Consider the following 16490-nt stretch of genomic DNA (forward strand, 5'->3'; position numbering starts at 1 on the left):
GACCTTCCACCCGGGGGTAATGCACAGCTGTATGCACTCTAGGCCCACCACGAAATATTGAAAAACCTGGACCAGGTACCTGTAAGAACAAAAAAAAAACGTGTCACCCCTTTCGTTTGCCAAAAGCCAGCCAGACCCCACCATTCCGCAACCCTGGGAAACGTGGCTCCGCCCCCTATTCGAGCCTGCCCTTCCTGGTCACACCCAAAATACATGTTCCAGCCCCTCAGTGGTGCACAGAGCGTTCCGTCACAGAGTCACTGACCCAGCTCTTCTGCCTTCCCCCCCCCCTCTGCTCCTCCACCCCGACCCTCTCAAGCACTTTAATTCTCACCCCAACACCCGATTAGGTGTAAACATTTCTTTCTTTTTTTTCATTTTCAGAGTCTGTAGTTCTTTGTTATTATTTGTTTAAATGAATTAGTTTAATTTTAAATATAGTAGTTTAGTTGACAAGTCGTCAGTCGAGTTTGTACTTTTTGCACTACAGGTGCTCCAAGCCATGCCCAGAACTCAAACTTGGTGAGCGTCCTCTCTGTTCTGACACCTCTCTTCTTGACATTCTTGTCTTTTCCCCTTTTCATAGTCTCACTCTGTGTTTTTTTTATAATTCATCTGTTACTGTTTTATTGATACCCAATAAGGGGGCAATGTGGAGCAGTGGTGAGAGAACTTGTGCTTATTACCCCCAAAAAGCTGAACATTGAGATCCCAAGTGCTCTTATTTTGTGCTTTGAAGATAACTGCTTGGCCTTGCTCAAAGTGCTAGTGCTAGTGATAAATTACTCGCGTGATAAAAGTTGAGAAGTTTGAGGAAATTACGCGAATGAAGCAAAAAGAGCACAGTGTTCTTTGGGATGATAGACTGACTGCTTGGGGATATACTTTCCCCCTGGTGGAAATTACTGTGCTTTGATCCCTGACCTTTGCACTTGTGTTTGCGTTACAAGTCGCCCTGGATAAGAGCGTCTGCCAAATACCGGTAAATAACGAAAAGTTCGTACGCATTCTATGAGAAAGGGTAATCGGCAGCTCTCGGACCCCTTCGCTCCCCCACCACCGTGCCAAACAAACGACAAAAAACTTAAAGAAGCCACTCCGAATCAAGGTCTAAAAAAAAACAAAAAAACAAGCGTGATTCGTTTCTAAAGTTGAGCCTCCCTCTCTCCTCTCTCTCTCCTCTCTCTCCTCTCTCTCTCTCTCTCTCTCTCTCTCTCTCTCCTCTCTCTCTCTCACTCTCTCTCTGAGGAGCCCAACCTGGGTTCACCTCCACATGCGTGCGCACGCTGGCCTGACTCAACCCCGTCGTGGCGTAAACAACACCGCGGCAGCCAAGCTCGCGTTGCAGGCCTGGCCACCTGCTGGCTGCTGCTGCCCTGGGTTCGAACCGCTCTCACATGCCAGACCGATGTGCTTTCTCTTCCAGTCCTCGTGTGCAGTTCAGCAAATACCTAGTTTTGTTCCATCAAACATTAAACTGAATGAATATTTCTGGCTGGACCTGCAACAGCGGGGCCAGCCCTGCAAACGCGAACGTCTGTGACTGAGCGACTGAGTGAGTGAGTGACTGAGTGAGTGATGAAGGCACACCATTGGTCGGCCGAGTTATGAAGTCACACCATTGGTTGGCCGGTCCAGCCATATACTAGGTTTTGACCTGGTCTTGTTTTTAATCATAAGAATAGAAAATGACTAAATATTGGTTAAAAAAAAAAAAAGAAAGAAAATATTGCCCATTAGTTTCCTTGAAAATGCGCTCAGTAGCAGTGCATGTTTGCCACTGAAATCATTCTAATTTTACATAATTCTTGTAGTATTTAATTTTCATTGGATCAAACACAGCCACACGCTACAGACCTGCTCAGAGAAGTCTGTGCTCACAGCTCCTTTATGAACAGTGCATTGCGCATGCACAGCTGCCAGGATAACAACATTTCACACAGTGTGCGACATCCACAAAACAAATCATATTCGTCATTAATAATCATTGCGGCTCCAATGATTTGTCTAAAAAAAAAAAAAGTAGCAGTAGTTCAGTCCTGTTATCTGCAAGGCAAGAGAGTGGCAAACTCCATTCCTGGAGGACCAACATGGCCACAGGTTACAACCAATTACCATGCCTCATTTCCTCCAATTAGGTAATTAGCTACATACATTTACTCTGGTGAATTTCCCAGAGGGCCCTGCTGTAGCATATGGGAGTGCAGTCCATCTGCAATCTGCCTCGCTTTCATCAGATTCCAGTGAGCAAATAAGCATAGGTCCTGACACTCGCATACTGTATGTAGTTTCACATTTGGCAAAAGGAAGTGTTTTATATTTCCGTCACAGACTATATACAGACAGGTGGAAAAACCCGAAGTGGAGAAACATAACGAATGCAGATGCTTCAATACAAGTGCATGATACAATTAGGTAATTAACATCCCATCATGCTCTGTGGCATGTGTAAATTAATTTTGAGCAGCCCCAGTTGACCTCGATTTTGGATCAAGATGGCAAGAGGAAAAGATCCAAGTGACTTTGAAAGAGGGTTCATTATTGGGGTATGGATGGCAGGAGCTTCAGTTACAAATACTGCTCCCAACGCATTAGACATCATTCTCCACCACCATCATCAAAACACCAAATGAGGGAATATATTTTGGAAGAATGCTGTTCCGTCACTCCAGTAGAGTTCCAGAGAGTTGTAGAATCTATCATTCTAATTCTCTTGTAGAGGCTGTTATGGCAGCAACAACACCGGCACTTTACGTGGGTTTTTCCTTTAATTTGTCACACATACACGCACATGTATATATATATATATATATATATATATATATATATATATGTGTGTGTGTGTGTGTGTACATACATATAATTCCTGTATGTTATCTTGCTGAGGTAAAACTGGGCGGGTGAAAGGAACAAAGGCAAATGCTGGTTCAGAGGGAAGGCAATAGAAAGAGAGGAAAATGGAAATGGTAAAGCAAAAAAAAAAGAAAGAAAAAAATAGTAGGGCGGTAGAACCAGCGCATAAAAGCCACACAGGGACATGGTGATTTAAGGTCAGCCGCTGAGAAGGAGAGAGCACTCTAGGACAGAGAACACAAACGGCCAATCAGAAGTTGTTTACAATGCCACTGGTCGTCCCTGATTGGTTATTTGACTGGGGCTGTCACTTTTGGTTTAGTTCATTTGGAGCACGCTCCAAGGGTGAGTTCAGGGGAATTCTGTAGTACAGTTTCAACCCTTCATAGTTATGTGGTAGCATTTGCTAGAATTTCTTTAAACTGGGCAAGAACTCAGTCTTGTTTCATACTGACACAATTATTAAACAGAGAATTATGTTGTTTATTATAATCCGCTGAGTATAACTTTAGGCAGTCCTCCTGTCCTCCCATCACACTGCTTGCTCCTTGTCTCTTCATACTAAAGAATAAATCAGTGCCAGTGAACACTTAGCATGGTGAACAAAAGCTCAAGAAATACATTTAAAAACTCAAAAGAAGCTGTATAGAGTGGTATTAACATTATTTACAATACAACAACGTTTCCGAATGACAGGAGAACTACTGGAAGCGTTTATTATACTGAACATGGAAAACTAATTACGACAGTTGGTCCTCATCTTGTTAACTTTAATATTACAAACTGTAATTTGAGTAATAGTAGCAGAGAATCATTCTTTAATTCTTTTTGCATGTCACTGATACAGTGTATACATGGTCTGAAGTATACATTACAAGTGTTTGAAAGCCTTTATATTATGTTGCCTATTGCGCTGACGGTGTTCTTTAGTTACTTTATTTACCTTCATAATTTTTATTTGTCATGTTCTAGAGAGCATGATATGTGAAAACTAGGCCTGTATATATTGAAACAAATGTTTAGTCATAAAAGTGCAGCTATAACAGAGCTCATATTTGCAATGCACAAGTGCAGAAGCAATAAAGGGATGCAATGCATTTATTTATAGCAATTACAGCAAATACTAGGGGTGGGGGGCAAGGTAACTGACTCACCATTTGGCCAGACTTTGTGTACACAAGATATAATGTACAATGCATTGTACATTATATCATTTTGTGTACAATGCATTTGGGCTTATTTTATGCTGTAATTCTATATTACTTCAAAAGTGAACATTATATGTGTTACATTAGTGTCATACAAACCGAGTAACCCTGTATTTATCAATAGAATACCTTACCTAACCTCTCACATAACCCAGAGGTAACTATTTATACTGTCAGAAATGAATTGCCATATTCATTATATGATGGTAAAATGGTAAAAAAAAAAAATCTTATGTTTCTTGGGAGGGCAGCTTGTACTGAATGAGAAGTGAATGAACTGTGCTATTTTTTCTTCCTGATTCGGTCCTCTGGTCTCAGATAATGGCAGGTGAGGTGCCGGTATGTTTCAGATGAAATTAGTCAATCATTCAGCCAGGCCTGTTACACATTCAAATCCAGACAAGGCTCACAGCTTCTGAAGGCTTACAGCTGTCCTTAATCATTACACTGCTATCACTTAATAGAGAGGCTAATCACTTTCTCAAAATAATGACACAGACAAAGTCAACTACCATCACGAATCACTGAGCTTTTCGGGAAGGTCCAAATTGCTTTAGTAAGCTCTGTTTCTGAAAATAGAATTTGTTTCTCACACATTCTCGAGATTTGCATGGGTGGAAACCTCGGTCTTTGCTTTACTCATCTGATTACTCGTCGTCATATTTATGTCTTTTATTTTATATCTGCACTGAGGTTTTATCAGTAGTTAGTTTGAAGAGCAAGCCTGCAGCCTAACAGTAAATTGAAAGAAGGTAGCACTGGAGAGGCCAAGAAGTAATTTAGTGTTGTATTTATTTCTTTATTTTTTTTAAATGTGCCACGATTTGACACCGTTATACTGTTGGTTTCTTTGGAGTTGAAGGCTTAATTGGAGCAGGGAGCATATTTTATTTTAGATCAGCTGGGGGGGGGGAGGAGTAGGGCGTAGCCATTAGCTAGCCTTCAGCTATTGGAATGCAGAGCCTGACAGAAAAACCAGGCAAATGAACAATATTTGCTGCCGGCTACTGCACACCTTTCCAACATAATTAAAATAGCACAGTACAGTATTGAGGCTATTCTCGACGGTATTGTCTCACAGACACTGCTGACATGGTTCTTTGTCAAGTTGGCAAACCTCTAAAACCGGTACAGGAGTAAACCTGTTTATCTTTATGAAGTCCCCCATCCAAAAAAAAAAAACTATTTGTTTTAAGCATTTTCAGTTAACGGCAGAGGTTAATGTTGGCTGGGTAGCTATCGATGACCCCGGGCCTCTTTGTATCATTTACCTTTCCTCAGTTCCTGTTTTATCGAATGCTGTTATTATTGAGTGTTTTATTCATTTACAAAATCATTTATCGCTTTGAGTATGGAATCGGGGGGGGGGGGGGTTCGTTGTATTGTGTGAAAAACTTTGTGTTGCATTTAAAATTGCATGAAAAGTGCTACACAAATAAAGTCTCATTGATTGATTGACTGATCTGACAAGGTTTAGATTATTTCATTTTAAAGAACACCAGAGCACAAATACGTACAGTTAATGCCATAACAGCGGGGCGACATAGCTCAGGAGGTAAGACCGGTTGTCTGGCAGTCGGAGGGTTGCCGGTTCAAACCCCGCCCTGGGTGTGTCGAAGGGAGCAAGACACCTAACCCCCAACTGCTCTGGCGAATGAGAGGCATCAATTGTAAAGTGCTTTGGATAAAAGCGCTATATAAATGCAGTCCACTTAATGTAAGGGGTCATGCAGTAGCACGGACGGTTCCCCCTGTCGGATGTTCTTGCTTCTGTCAAATGTTGCTTTCCGGAGAGACGTCTTCAGGGACGTTACTTCTGCGTAGGTCTTGCCCCCACAGTAGACCACAGTTTTGGTACAAAGCGTCCCATTTCTTTTTTGGGAACCGGTATTGGCACATTTTGGCAGGTGTTCTGCTGTGTGTCTTTAGGGAAAAGACTAAGCCAATGCAGCAAAGAGGACAAGGGGATGATTTATTTATTTATTTATTTTGCCATGATGGTCACACTCTGGCCATTAAAGTTACCATGGTACGTAGGCAAAAGAAGGGCTGTCCTTCTGTCACCTGACCAAATTTCAAATATGGCTTAAGCAAGCCATCCAACAGTTTTAATTAGCTTGCCTCACTACCTCTGGTTTCTGCTGCCGAATGGCAGTTATCCATAGCCTACACTGAGGCTGCACAATAAATGTTGGTTGAGGGAAGTTACTATCCCTGCAGTAAATGTCCTGGCAAACTGTAATGAACTGAGATATAAATCCAACAGACTATAATTATCATTGTTACAATTTTATTAACTAATGTAAAAACTAGAATGCTCAATCTATCCCAACTCCTTGCATGTGCACCCAACAATACCAAGAATGTTACACTTGATGCATTCCAATGGAATCACCTGTTCCTGCACAGTAATGCATGCATGCACGAATGCATGCGCAATCAACTTATCCACTCAGTATTGATTTCTGAAACCCACGCATGCATGATTTTTGGATTATTTCCAATTATCCGCTTTGGCTTTGTAAAAAAATGTTTGCCGGGTTCATTCGATGTCTCAGAATAAGCGTGATTACATCCCAGGCGCGCCGAGCTTTGGCAGGCTCCCATACCCCCAGGCGGGCTGCCAATACTTTGTATTAAATGCAATTATTTTACATAAACGGTGTGTCTTTTTTCTGGTCTTGCCGTTCTCAGTTTCATGACCCAGGCCTAAGACATCAAAGACTGTATAAGCGCTCCCCCTCCAATCGGTCTGACGGTACGATCATTATCCTTATCCACAACACATTTTTAGTTTTGCATCGTCGTTTCAGCTTGCTATCGCACTGACCCTACGGGTTACTAAAATATAGGCGATGACCCTACAAGAAGAGACATGCAGAAAAATGTTTTTAATTCTTTTTTTTTTTTTAATTGGAACATTTTCATGAAGATTATTTTTCATAATATGGCTACTCTGTTTAGTATGCCAGTATGCCTCTTTCAATATGTTACAATGTCAGAAATTTCAAGCCAGCATGCTTGCATCTCTGTGATGGGCTTTTCGTTGACCCCATTTGCAAAACTGTTATGATTAGAAAAAATCTTAATACAATTCTCAGGTAAATCCACCCTAATGTATATGTATGCACATCTTTTTCATGCTTAGATGCAGTAATAATAAATGGCCTGTATGTATAATTGGCATTCTTCTATCAACACAATAATAGGACTGGGCACCTAAAAATCATATCACAAATATTTGTACACATACTTGCTTGTGTGCCTGAGAGGAAATATGAATCGGTTGGATAACTTGAGATATCACATTTAATTAAACAAAAGCATGTAAATGAATCATCTTTGTTTTGTGTTGTGTCGTGCCAGCATGTGCAAGGAAAACAGTCCAATACTTAGTTACTGTACTTTCAGATAAGTACATTTTATTCAGCCACTGAGACAGTTAGACGTATTTTCCTGTCATGTGATTGAATGACTGTGTTAGCATTATACATGCATTTAAAACATTTTTGCAAAAATAATAATAAATAAATAAGTAATCAACTTGTGGTTTCAGTTTTTAAAAATGTGCACTCTCTAATGGAATCAAAAAACACATTGGCCATATTTGGCATATTGTTTTTGCGTAACTTCAAATTTTTACTGTTTTTTAAAACTAGCTTCCAGTAGCCTCAAAAACAAAAAGTACTTCCATAACCCACCCAAGGACTGACTTTACTTTGAATGGTGGCCTCTAAAGCACTTGCATAAACACATGAATAAAATATGTGATTTGTCATCAGTCCTGTAATAGATGCAAGTATCCTCATCTCGCAGGTCAACAGCACAGAAACATGTGGACTCAACATCCTGGAATACCCATGAGTCTTTTGAAAAGTTGGTGACCCCTTTTTATTTTTTACTTTACCATGACTGGAAAAAAAAAGTACTAAAAGCATCTTGTCTCCGGTAATACATTCAGAAGCGCTCCAATAACTGGGAATGGAGAAAAAGATGGAAAAAACATTCTTGGTTATCAATTATCAAACTCCTTTACGTCTTCTGTGAGGTGCTTGGGGGCACTTTCTGAAATGGGCAGCAACATAGTTAGAGAGGCTGGTTGCCAAGCAACCACAGATGTAAGGCAGTTCCAAGAGAGAAGAGAGTTGTTTACTGGCCTGAACGACCTAGAGCTGGCTTTTCTGAAGTGTTGTGCCAACTTAAGAGCCATTTGCTGAAACATACAAAACAGCTTCCCAGAAAAAAAATAAGATATAGGGCCGCACAGAAAAAAACTATAATTATGACAAAATGTACTCTATCATCTATGGCCTTAGCTCACCGGGGTCACAAAGAGAACTGCTAGCTTCTGCATACATAGCAGAGTTAATTTACTTGGAATGCCAAATTGTAATATCACTTTTTTTTACAAATTGAAATAACTTTTGAGACTTTTTTTATCATTTAATTAACTTCAAAAATGAATTTTATTTTAATTGCACTTTTACTGACAGATTATGTTAATATAACGCATTTTCCTACAAACCTTTAGTGAATTAGGAGGCCTACAAATTCAAAACGGGGTAAATGTCAAAACTACCGAACCCTTTCAAGCAATAAGGCCAGAAAATGATGCCTTTTACGCATTTTTGCAAGGCTGACTGAATAAAACTGCATTTCATTTTGCCCAAGCAGTACCTTCATAAAAGCCCTCAAATGTACTGAAACCTTTTGTTACACACCACAAGAGAGAGACAAGGCCCATCAGGTAGCAGGTGTGTTAAATTCATTCAGTGGCACTTTTAATTTTTTAACTGTGAATGAAGGTCCCAGCCGAACAAAAACAACCGATTGGGATTTACAACATGCATGGAAAAGACATTTTGTCATAGAATAACAAAATTGATTTAAAGCTGCATGTTTGAGATTCATGTTATGTTGGATTTTGTTCTCCTATCTAAATAACATGCTCCAATTATAGCTATAAAATACAAATAGCGAGATTTATTTACAATTGCCATTAGAAATAGAACACAAAAGAAAGTTTTACTCATTGAAGGGTACAAACAAATAAGAAGTGAATATTTGTTTTTGAAAATCAGACATACTCTACTTCAGACAGATGCGGTGGAGTTTGACATTATTATGACATTATTGAATTATTAAACATGGTTTTTTTCTTCTAAATTCACTTTAGTAGTAAAATTGAATTAGTAACTATAGTGAAAAATGATGAAAAAAAAGTATGATTCAGTATCAGAATGTTTGGGGATTGACGATAGCATGGAAGGACATCTACCATACAACTCTTGTACACACAATTCAGTGCAAAATGATCATTTTTACATGTGCCTGTGTCATGTTAAGTAGCAAATGTTTTCCCCATTCTTGGACAAACAAATTATGTAGGTTTGAAAGGTCAAACAGCTCGGACAATAAGAACCAGAAATAATGAGTGATACAGAACGAAATACTTTCCCGAATTTTACTGTAATTTAAATTAACTGGTCATTTTTACTTACAGTTTTAAACATGCTTTCATTTTGACTTTAAGGCCTATAAATTAGACTGATAGAAACCAGCACCAGAACGAAAAGTGCAGGGGAACTTAATTCACATGTGGGCAGAGGAGATGTGCAATGAATGTTCTAGAAACAACCCCCCGCCCCCCGCCCCACACACATGCACACACACGCACACACACACACTCACACACACTCAGACTGGGACTCAGACATGAATTTCCGGTCACTGTCCTGAAATTGGGTTATCTATATTCGTCCCACCGGCTGCTTTTCAATGCGTTACATAAGAACTCTGTAAGCACTGGTTGCATAACCCTTGATGCTCCACTCTCTCTCTCTCTCACTGTCTCTCTGTCTCTCTCTCTCTCTCACTGTCTCTCTGTCTCTCTCTCTCTCTTTCTCTCACTGTCTCTCTGTCTCTCTCTCTCTCTCCCACTGTCTCTCTGTCTCTCTCTCTCTCTCTCTCTCTGTCTCTCTCTCTCTCTCTCTCTCTCTCTCTCCACTGTCTCTCTGTCTCTCTCTCTCTCTCTCTCTCACTGTCTCTCAGTGTCTCTCTCTCTCTCTCTCTCTCTCTCTGTCTCTCTCTCTCTCTTTTTCTCCCTCCCCTGCGGTACAAACATTGACTGGCAATCATTCCAAACCCCTCTCCAGCTCCTGTTGAATTTTACATAAGCTATCCCCTGTAGTCGTCTGTAAAAGGATTTCTTTTTGTTACCTTCATTATTAAACAGTGCCATTTTTGGATATCTCTGATGAATGTGTTATGATACTGAGTGTATCACAACACATTCACTGAGGACGGAGTGTAGCACAGTGGGTAAGGAACTGGGCTTGTAACCGAAAGGTCGCAGGTTCGATTCCCGGGTAAGGACACTGCCGTTGTACCCTTGAGCAAAGGTACTTAACCGGAATTGCTTCAGTATATATCCAGCTGTATAAATGGATACAATGTAAAATGCTATGTAAAAAGTTGTGTAAGTCGCTCTGGATAAGAGCGTCTACTAAATGCCTGTAATGTAATACTGCCTGTTGCCCTGGGAATGTTATTGAGTGCCATTTTCCTATATGCCATTTTTTTAATCACCATGGAAAGACAGACACATATATAGTTGCATATATATATACATATATATATATATATATATATATATATATATATATATATATATATATGCAACTATATATGTAAACACATTCTAAACATCTAAAAGCGTAAATGAGGCCTACAGTAAACTAATGGAAGCTGACACATACATATATAAACATATCAACAAGTGCCAGGAGATCGTGTTCTGACGGTCAAATGCAGTTTTGGAGTTTACATTCTGATTGAATAATTGGCATGAAACCTGCCATGCATGATCTATATTAAGTCCTGAATTTAGGGAATTGAAATCCGACACAAAAAATAAGGTCACCACGCAGCCATGTAAATAATTTAGAGGTACTGGTACACTGACTTAACCACTAATAACCAAGTCATACCAAGCTATAGTGAGGTTTTAGTAAAAATGAACGGAAATCAATTTGATGTATATTATCACGTTAAAATGAAATGATGGATTTAATCTTCTAACGTGTTCTCAGGGTGAAAATGGCGCTGAACGGATACAATAAAGCCAGGCTGTGTATAAAAATAGCAAGTGCACCGGTGACGGTCTTGATGGTGAATGTCCCTTATTAAGCACCGCCAACACCGGCCGGAATTAATTTGGCTCTATTTTGCTTATTCAGTCCCAGTGCTTAATTAGCTTTCTCTGGCAGCCGCTGCCAAAGATGAATCATTTAGCAGCGCGTTCCCGTTCGCCCTCCGGACACGCCCACAAACATACGGCGAACTGCGTCTGAACGGTGCCTCAGAATGCACCGGACGGTTTAGACCGAACTGTGTGTCCGGGAGGAGACGGTTCGCTGCTTTCCAGCTGGATGTTCCTGATTGCGCCAAATCTGTCGTGTGTTCATATATTATATCGGGAGGACAATCTGGGGGTTTAATTTTTATGGGCCTGTGTTTTATCCTCAGTGTTTTTCAAATGTAATTCCATAAACAAATATAAACTTAATTTTAAAATTATGAAACTTAGCAAACACAAGGTATGACACGTGCACGGTTCAAGGGTTCCTTTCAGAGGCAAAAGTGCCCCGTGTAAACTAATCTCCTTCACTTGTAAACTATGAACTCACGGGGTATTGCCAGGATCCAAAATAAATGAGCAAGATCTGCTCACTAGTTCAGTAGAGTCCACTGTGGGTGGTCATCTAGCTAGCATGTGTTAAAATTTTAGGCGGCCTTTAAATGCTGGTAGTCAGCTTAAATTAGGTTGAAATGCAGCGTGCTAAACTACTGCTGGCAAAACACTTAACACAATACATTTCCCACAGCCCTTTATTTCAGGAAACGCAACTATTTTAACCAAGTAGTTTTGATTTCATTTCATATAGTTTATTTGGTAGGGACAATGCAAGTTAACATAGTACCACTTCAACTCGTTACAAACAAGTTGATGTAACTGATGTACCGCATACAGAGATTATAGCTATTGCTAGTTTTCAACTCCTGTCCCTAGTTAGGCTTTTAATAAGGAAAAAAAGAAATACAAAAACCTACAATTATAGAACATTATTTAAAGAAGAGAAGAAGAAAAAAAATCAAATCATGAAGTAATTAAACATGCATACAGCTCTGATTTTGCTTCCGCCAGCCTTTAACATTTTTATTAAAAACCTTAATATCTTGAAATATATCTTGATATATTGAAATACTGACATACTGCATACTGTGAGGACCGGGAGGTGATGCATGAAAAATGATTCAAATCTTGAAATGATTCTCATGCCCCAGAAAGGCTTGACCTAAAATAATTACTTGAAACTTAAACACTGTCGTGAGTATGAATCTATACGTTCTGCAGAATAACCTAGCAGGTAAATGTAGCACAACTCCATGCCAGTTTGAATCCATGGACTGTTTTGTCATACAATTAAGACCTTAAATTGATCGCTGGTTCAATATGTGCCTTCCAAGGCAGAAAGGAAATGTCAGGAGACGGACTCCAAGTGTCCAGATCTCACATTCGTCAATAGGTATTTACATTCTGCTCTCTTCACAAGATTGCCAATATATTGAACAGTACAGTGAATGTTGCAAAATGCAATCTGTCTCTGTTTTCCCTTTGGTCAGGTTAAGCATGGACCTGTCAGTCAGGATCTTGACAAGCAGGCCCTGGCAATACTTGCTAAAGCTGACCTTCGAGTTTCCAGTGAACATGGTCAATGATCCCTGGGTTCACAGGCAATTTACTTGAGGACAACCCTGTGCAGCCACATGTACCTACATGGTTTTTCACATTTTCCCTTCGATTTGGTCCGGTTGGTCTGAAAGAGAAATCCAGTATTCCTCCTAACTCTCTGCTGCTCCAGTCATTGTTTACTCACTTTGGCTCAGGGTTGCATAAACAAACAACTATTTCATAAAACGACCCATTACATTATCATTGCTGGACTGTAGGTCCTGTCTCCATTAGTCAGGATGAATGGCCCCACTGTTATATAATATTGTTGCATATTCTATATGTTAATCATAGCCACTACACAAAGTGCACTTCAGAATGTTACTCTATCACCTGCTGTGTGATTCAACAAACCGAAAAGTTATTCATGTCTCTAGCTGCACCAGTAAAATCAAAGTAAGTTATTCCGAAGCTCGGTGGGAGGGACATGTTCTATACACCTAATTTAAATACAGCCACATAATGCAATACCCTGCACAGCAAAACACTCGTTTGTACCTCTTACAGTTTTATGTCCGCTACACAGCTATCTCACTATAGAAACATTTTCACCCGTGATACAATAGGCAACTGGCACATTGTGCTTCAAGTAGCTAATCTGCCTGGCTTATATGTGTGTGTGTGTGTGTCCATGTGTGTGTGTGTGTGTGTGTGTGTGTGTGTGTGTGCATGCATGCATTTGCGTGTGTGTGTGTGTGTGTATGTGAGAGAGAGAGTATGACATACAAACCAAAGATAATAGAAGGCTGTTGACAATGGAGGAGAAAAGGTAAGGCTCTTGTTATGTAACAGAATCCAAAGTTATATGGAGTGATTTTCTATTTATAACCAGGGCCATGCATTTCACATGATTGGGATTCTGAACATGTAGACACCCGTATGGTATTACATAAATATGCATTTCTGCTGACCCAGCGCAGGGGAACACGTACACGCAGATATTAGTCAACACCAACATGCCATTTATCCATGATAATCAGTCAGTCAGGGCTTGCGCGTTTCAGAAGGTAGTGGGAAGACCTCACTTGTTCAAAAAACAAAAAGCAATAAAAACCTGGCTTGTTATTACCGATTGCAAGTTGAACCAAAAGCGTACGCCTACAGAAATAAAAGCCAGCATTCATATATAACTCATTTGAGAATAACACAGGTTTAACCTGAGAGAGTCCAGTCTGTGTTTTATCTCTGGGCCGCTCTACATCATCACTGTGATGCAATTCTTTTGTCTGGGCTGTCTGAGGTTGTTACTCGAAGTGTCATAATGTAGACTTTGGCACGATGTCAGAGTTTGGGATTAGAGAGAGCTGTACATAAGGGTGTGTGTGTGTGTGTGTGTGTGTGTGTGTGTGTGTGTGTGTGTGTGTGTGTGTGTGTGTGCGCGCGCGTGTGTGTGTGTGTGTGAGGGTGTGTGTGTGTGTGTGCGCGCGCGCGTGTGTGTGTGTTTTTGTGTGTCTATGTGTCTGTGTGTGTGTGTGTATGTGAGTGTGTGTGCGTGCGTGTTTGTGTCTGTGTGTGTGAGTATGTGTGTGTGTGTTTGTGTATGTGTGTGTTTGTGTGTGTGTTTGTGTATGTGTGTGTGTGTGTGTGTGTGTGCATGAGTGTGTGTGTGTGTGTGTGTGTATGTGAGTGTGTGTGTGTGTGCATGAGTGTGTGTGTGTGTGTGTTTGTGTGTGTGTCTGTGTGCATGAGTGTGTGTGTGAGTGTGTGTGCGTGTGTGTTTGTGTCTGTGTGTGTGTTTGTGTGTATGTGTGTGTGTGTGTGTGTGTGTGTGTGTGTGTGCATGTGAGTGTGTGTGTGTATGTATGTGTGTGCGTAAGCGGCTGTGTGTGTGTGTGTGTTTGGGGGGTGGGGGCAGTGTACAGTGATTAGAGGGAAAGAGGGCAAAAGAGGTCGCAGGGGTTGGGCGACTTAGCGGCTTCCTCACATGAACTGGCGAATGTGTGCAGAGTCAAACAAGGACACTGTTTTCCACTTCGCCTCGGTTGAATACAGGCCTCACAAGCGCTCCCAATGACTAACGCTTTTATTTCAGTGCTCCAGCAGTCTGGTTTTAGATTTGACTGTCAAATTCCGAGACAAAAAGGTAAATGTTTTGCGACCCGCTTCCATGGGATTTTACATGATTCGCGCCTCAGTGTGCCCTCCGTGCTAAACGGTTTAACAAACAATTTACTTTTCCTCTCAGTTTTAATTTTCCGCGCGGCCGCATGAACACAATGGCTTCCCTGAAAGCTGGCTGGAGCCTCCTGAAAAACATTATACAAAACATCCACACGCACCAAAATTATTCCAATGACAGCCGAGAGTACACAGCCGAAGTGATTGTTTCCGATCGACTGACTCATTAAATCCATGTTATTTTGTCAGGTGAAATAGTCGCTATAATATAAATAGAATAAACTTTTTTTCTTTTTTCCTTCACTACTTTTATGGCATGTCAAATATTCAAACCACTTCAAGTATGGACCTTTTAACAAAATTTTATTACTGTTTAAATACAATTACAATTAATAAAGCTAGCTTTACTGAATTTAATCTTGCTTGTTTTAGCATAGTAATACTTATTGTAATACTGATGCTGGCATTTTGTATAGAATTATATGTAGTAAACTGTTCATGATAATGAAAGTAAAATAATTATCACAAGTTATGAAAACAATTATATTTGGTTAAAATTTATTAAATGTTGATGCTTTAGTTTTGAAAGTGTAGATTACATTTATGATACATGCAAAAATACAGATCAGCTTCATTATTCTGAATAAGTAAAGCATTGTATGATACTTCAAAACTTCAAAACATTTTTGGAATATTAATGCAGTATATAAGATCTATAAAGAACTGTTACAAATTTTTATTTAAGATAAGGTAGATAAGATACGGGATAAGATACAAATTCAAAATATTGTATTGAGAAGAAAATGATCAACATCTTCAGATCGTGTTCATGAATTTTCTATGATTAAGGAATACTGTACAACAGGTAAATGTGGTCACTGTGTAATAATAATGCAGTACAATACTTCAGGTAAATGTTCTCCAACAGCCTACTGTCGAAATGCAGGGCAATTAGAATTAACATATTTCCCAGAGACATAAATATGATTGGGCGAGAGCCAGCATTCCATTGCCTGGCCCGGATCCAGCCCGTTGCGACATCCCCGCCAAACTCAGAACACAGAGTTCAGCCCAGGCCAACGACAGCACGGAGGCGGCGTCCGGATCCGGAGTGCATTCTGTCCCGAGTCTGACCCGAGTCTGACCCGAGTCAGGCCCGAGTCTGGCCCGAGTCTGGCCCGAGTCTGACCCGAGTCAGGCCCGAGTCAGGCCCGAGTCTGGCCCGAGTCTGGCCCGAGTCTGACCCCAGTCAGGCCCGAGTCTGACCCAGACCCGTAAGCCATCAGAAATCGGGTGCCTTCGTTTCAAACCTCCTGACCCAGTCCAGTGCTGAGGCGCAAGCCGGGTGCGGTTGTTATGTCAATCCGCTGGTGCTAAACAGGATCCGGATCAGAGTTGCACGCTACCAGAGTTGCAAGTTTAACCCAGATTAATTACATCGCCTCGTCAAGCAAAACATTCCTCGTACTGATGCGTTCATGAACTACAGTTTTAGGAGTGTGTGGAATAATTTCCTG

The sequence above is a fragment of the Anguilla rostrata genome, chromosome 2 (assembly GCF_018555375.3).
Source record: "Anguilla rostrata isolate EN2019 chromosome 2, ASM1855537v3, whole genome shotgun sequence".
In the NCBI taxonomy this organism is placed as follows: Eukaryota; Metazoa; Chordata; class Actinopteri; order Anguilliformes; family Anguillidae; genus Anguilla; species Anguilla rostrata.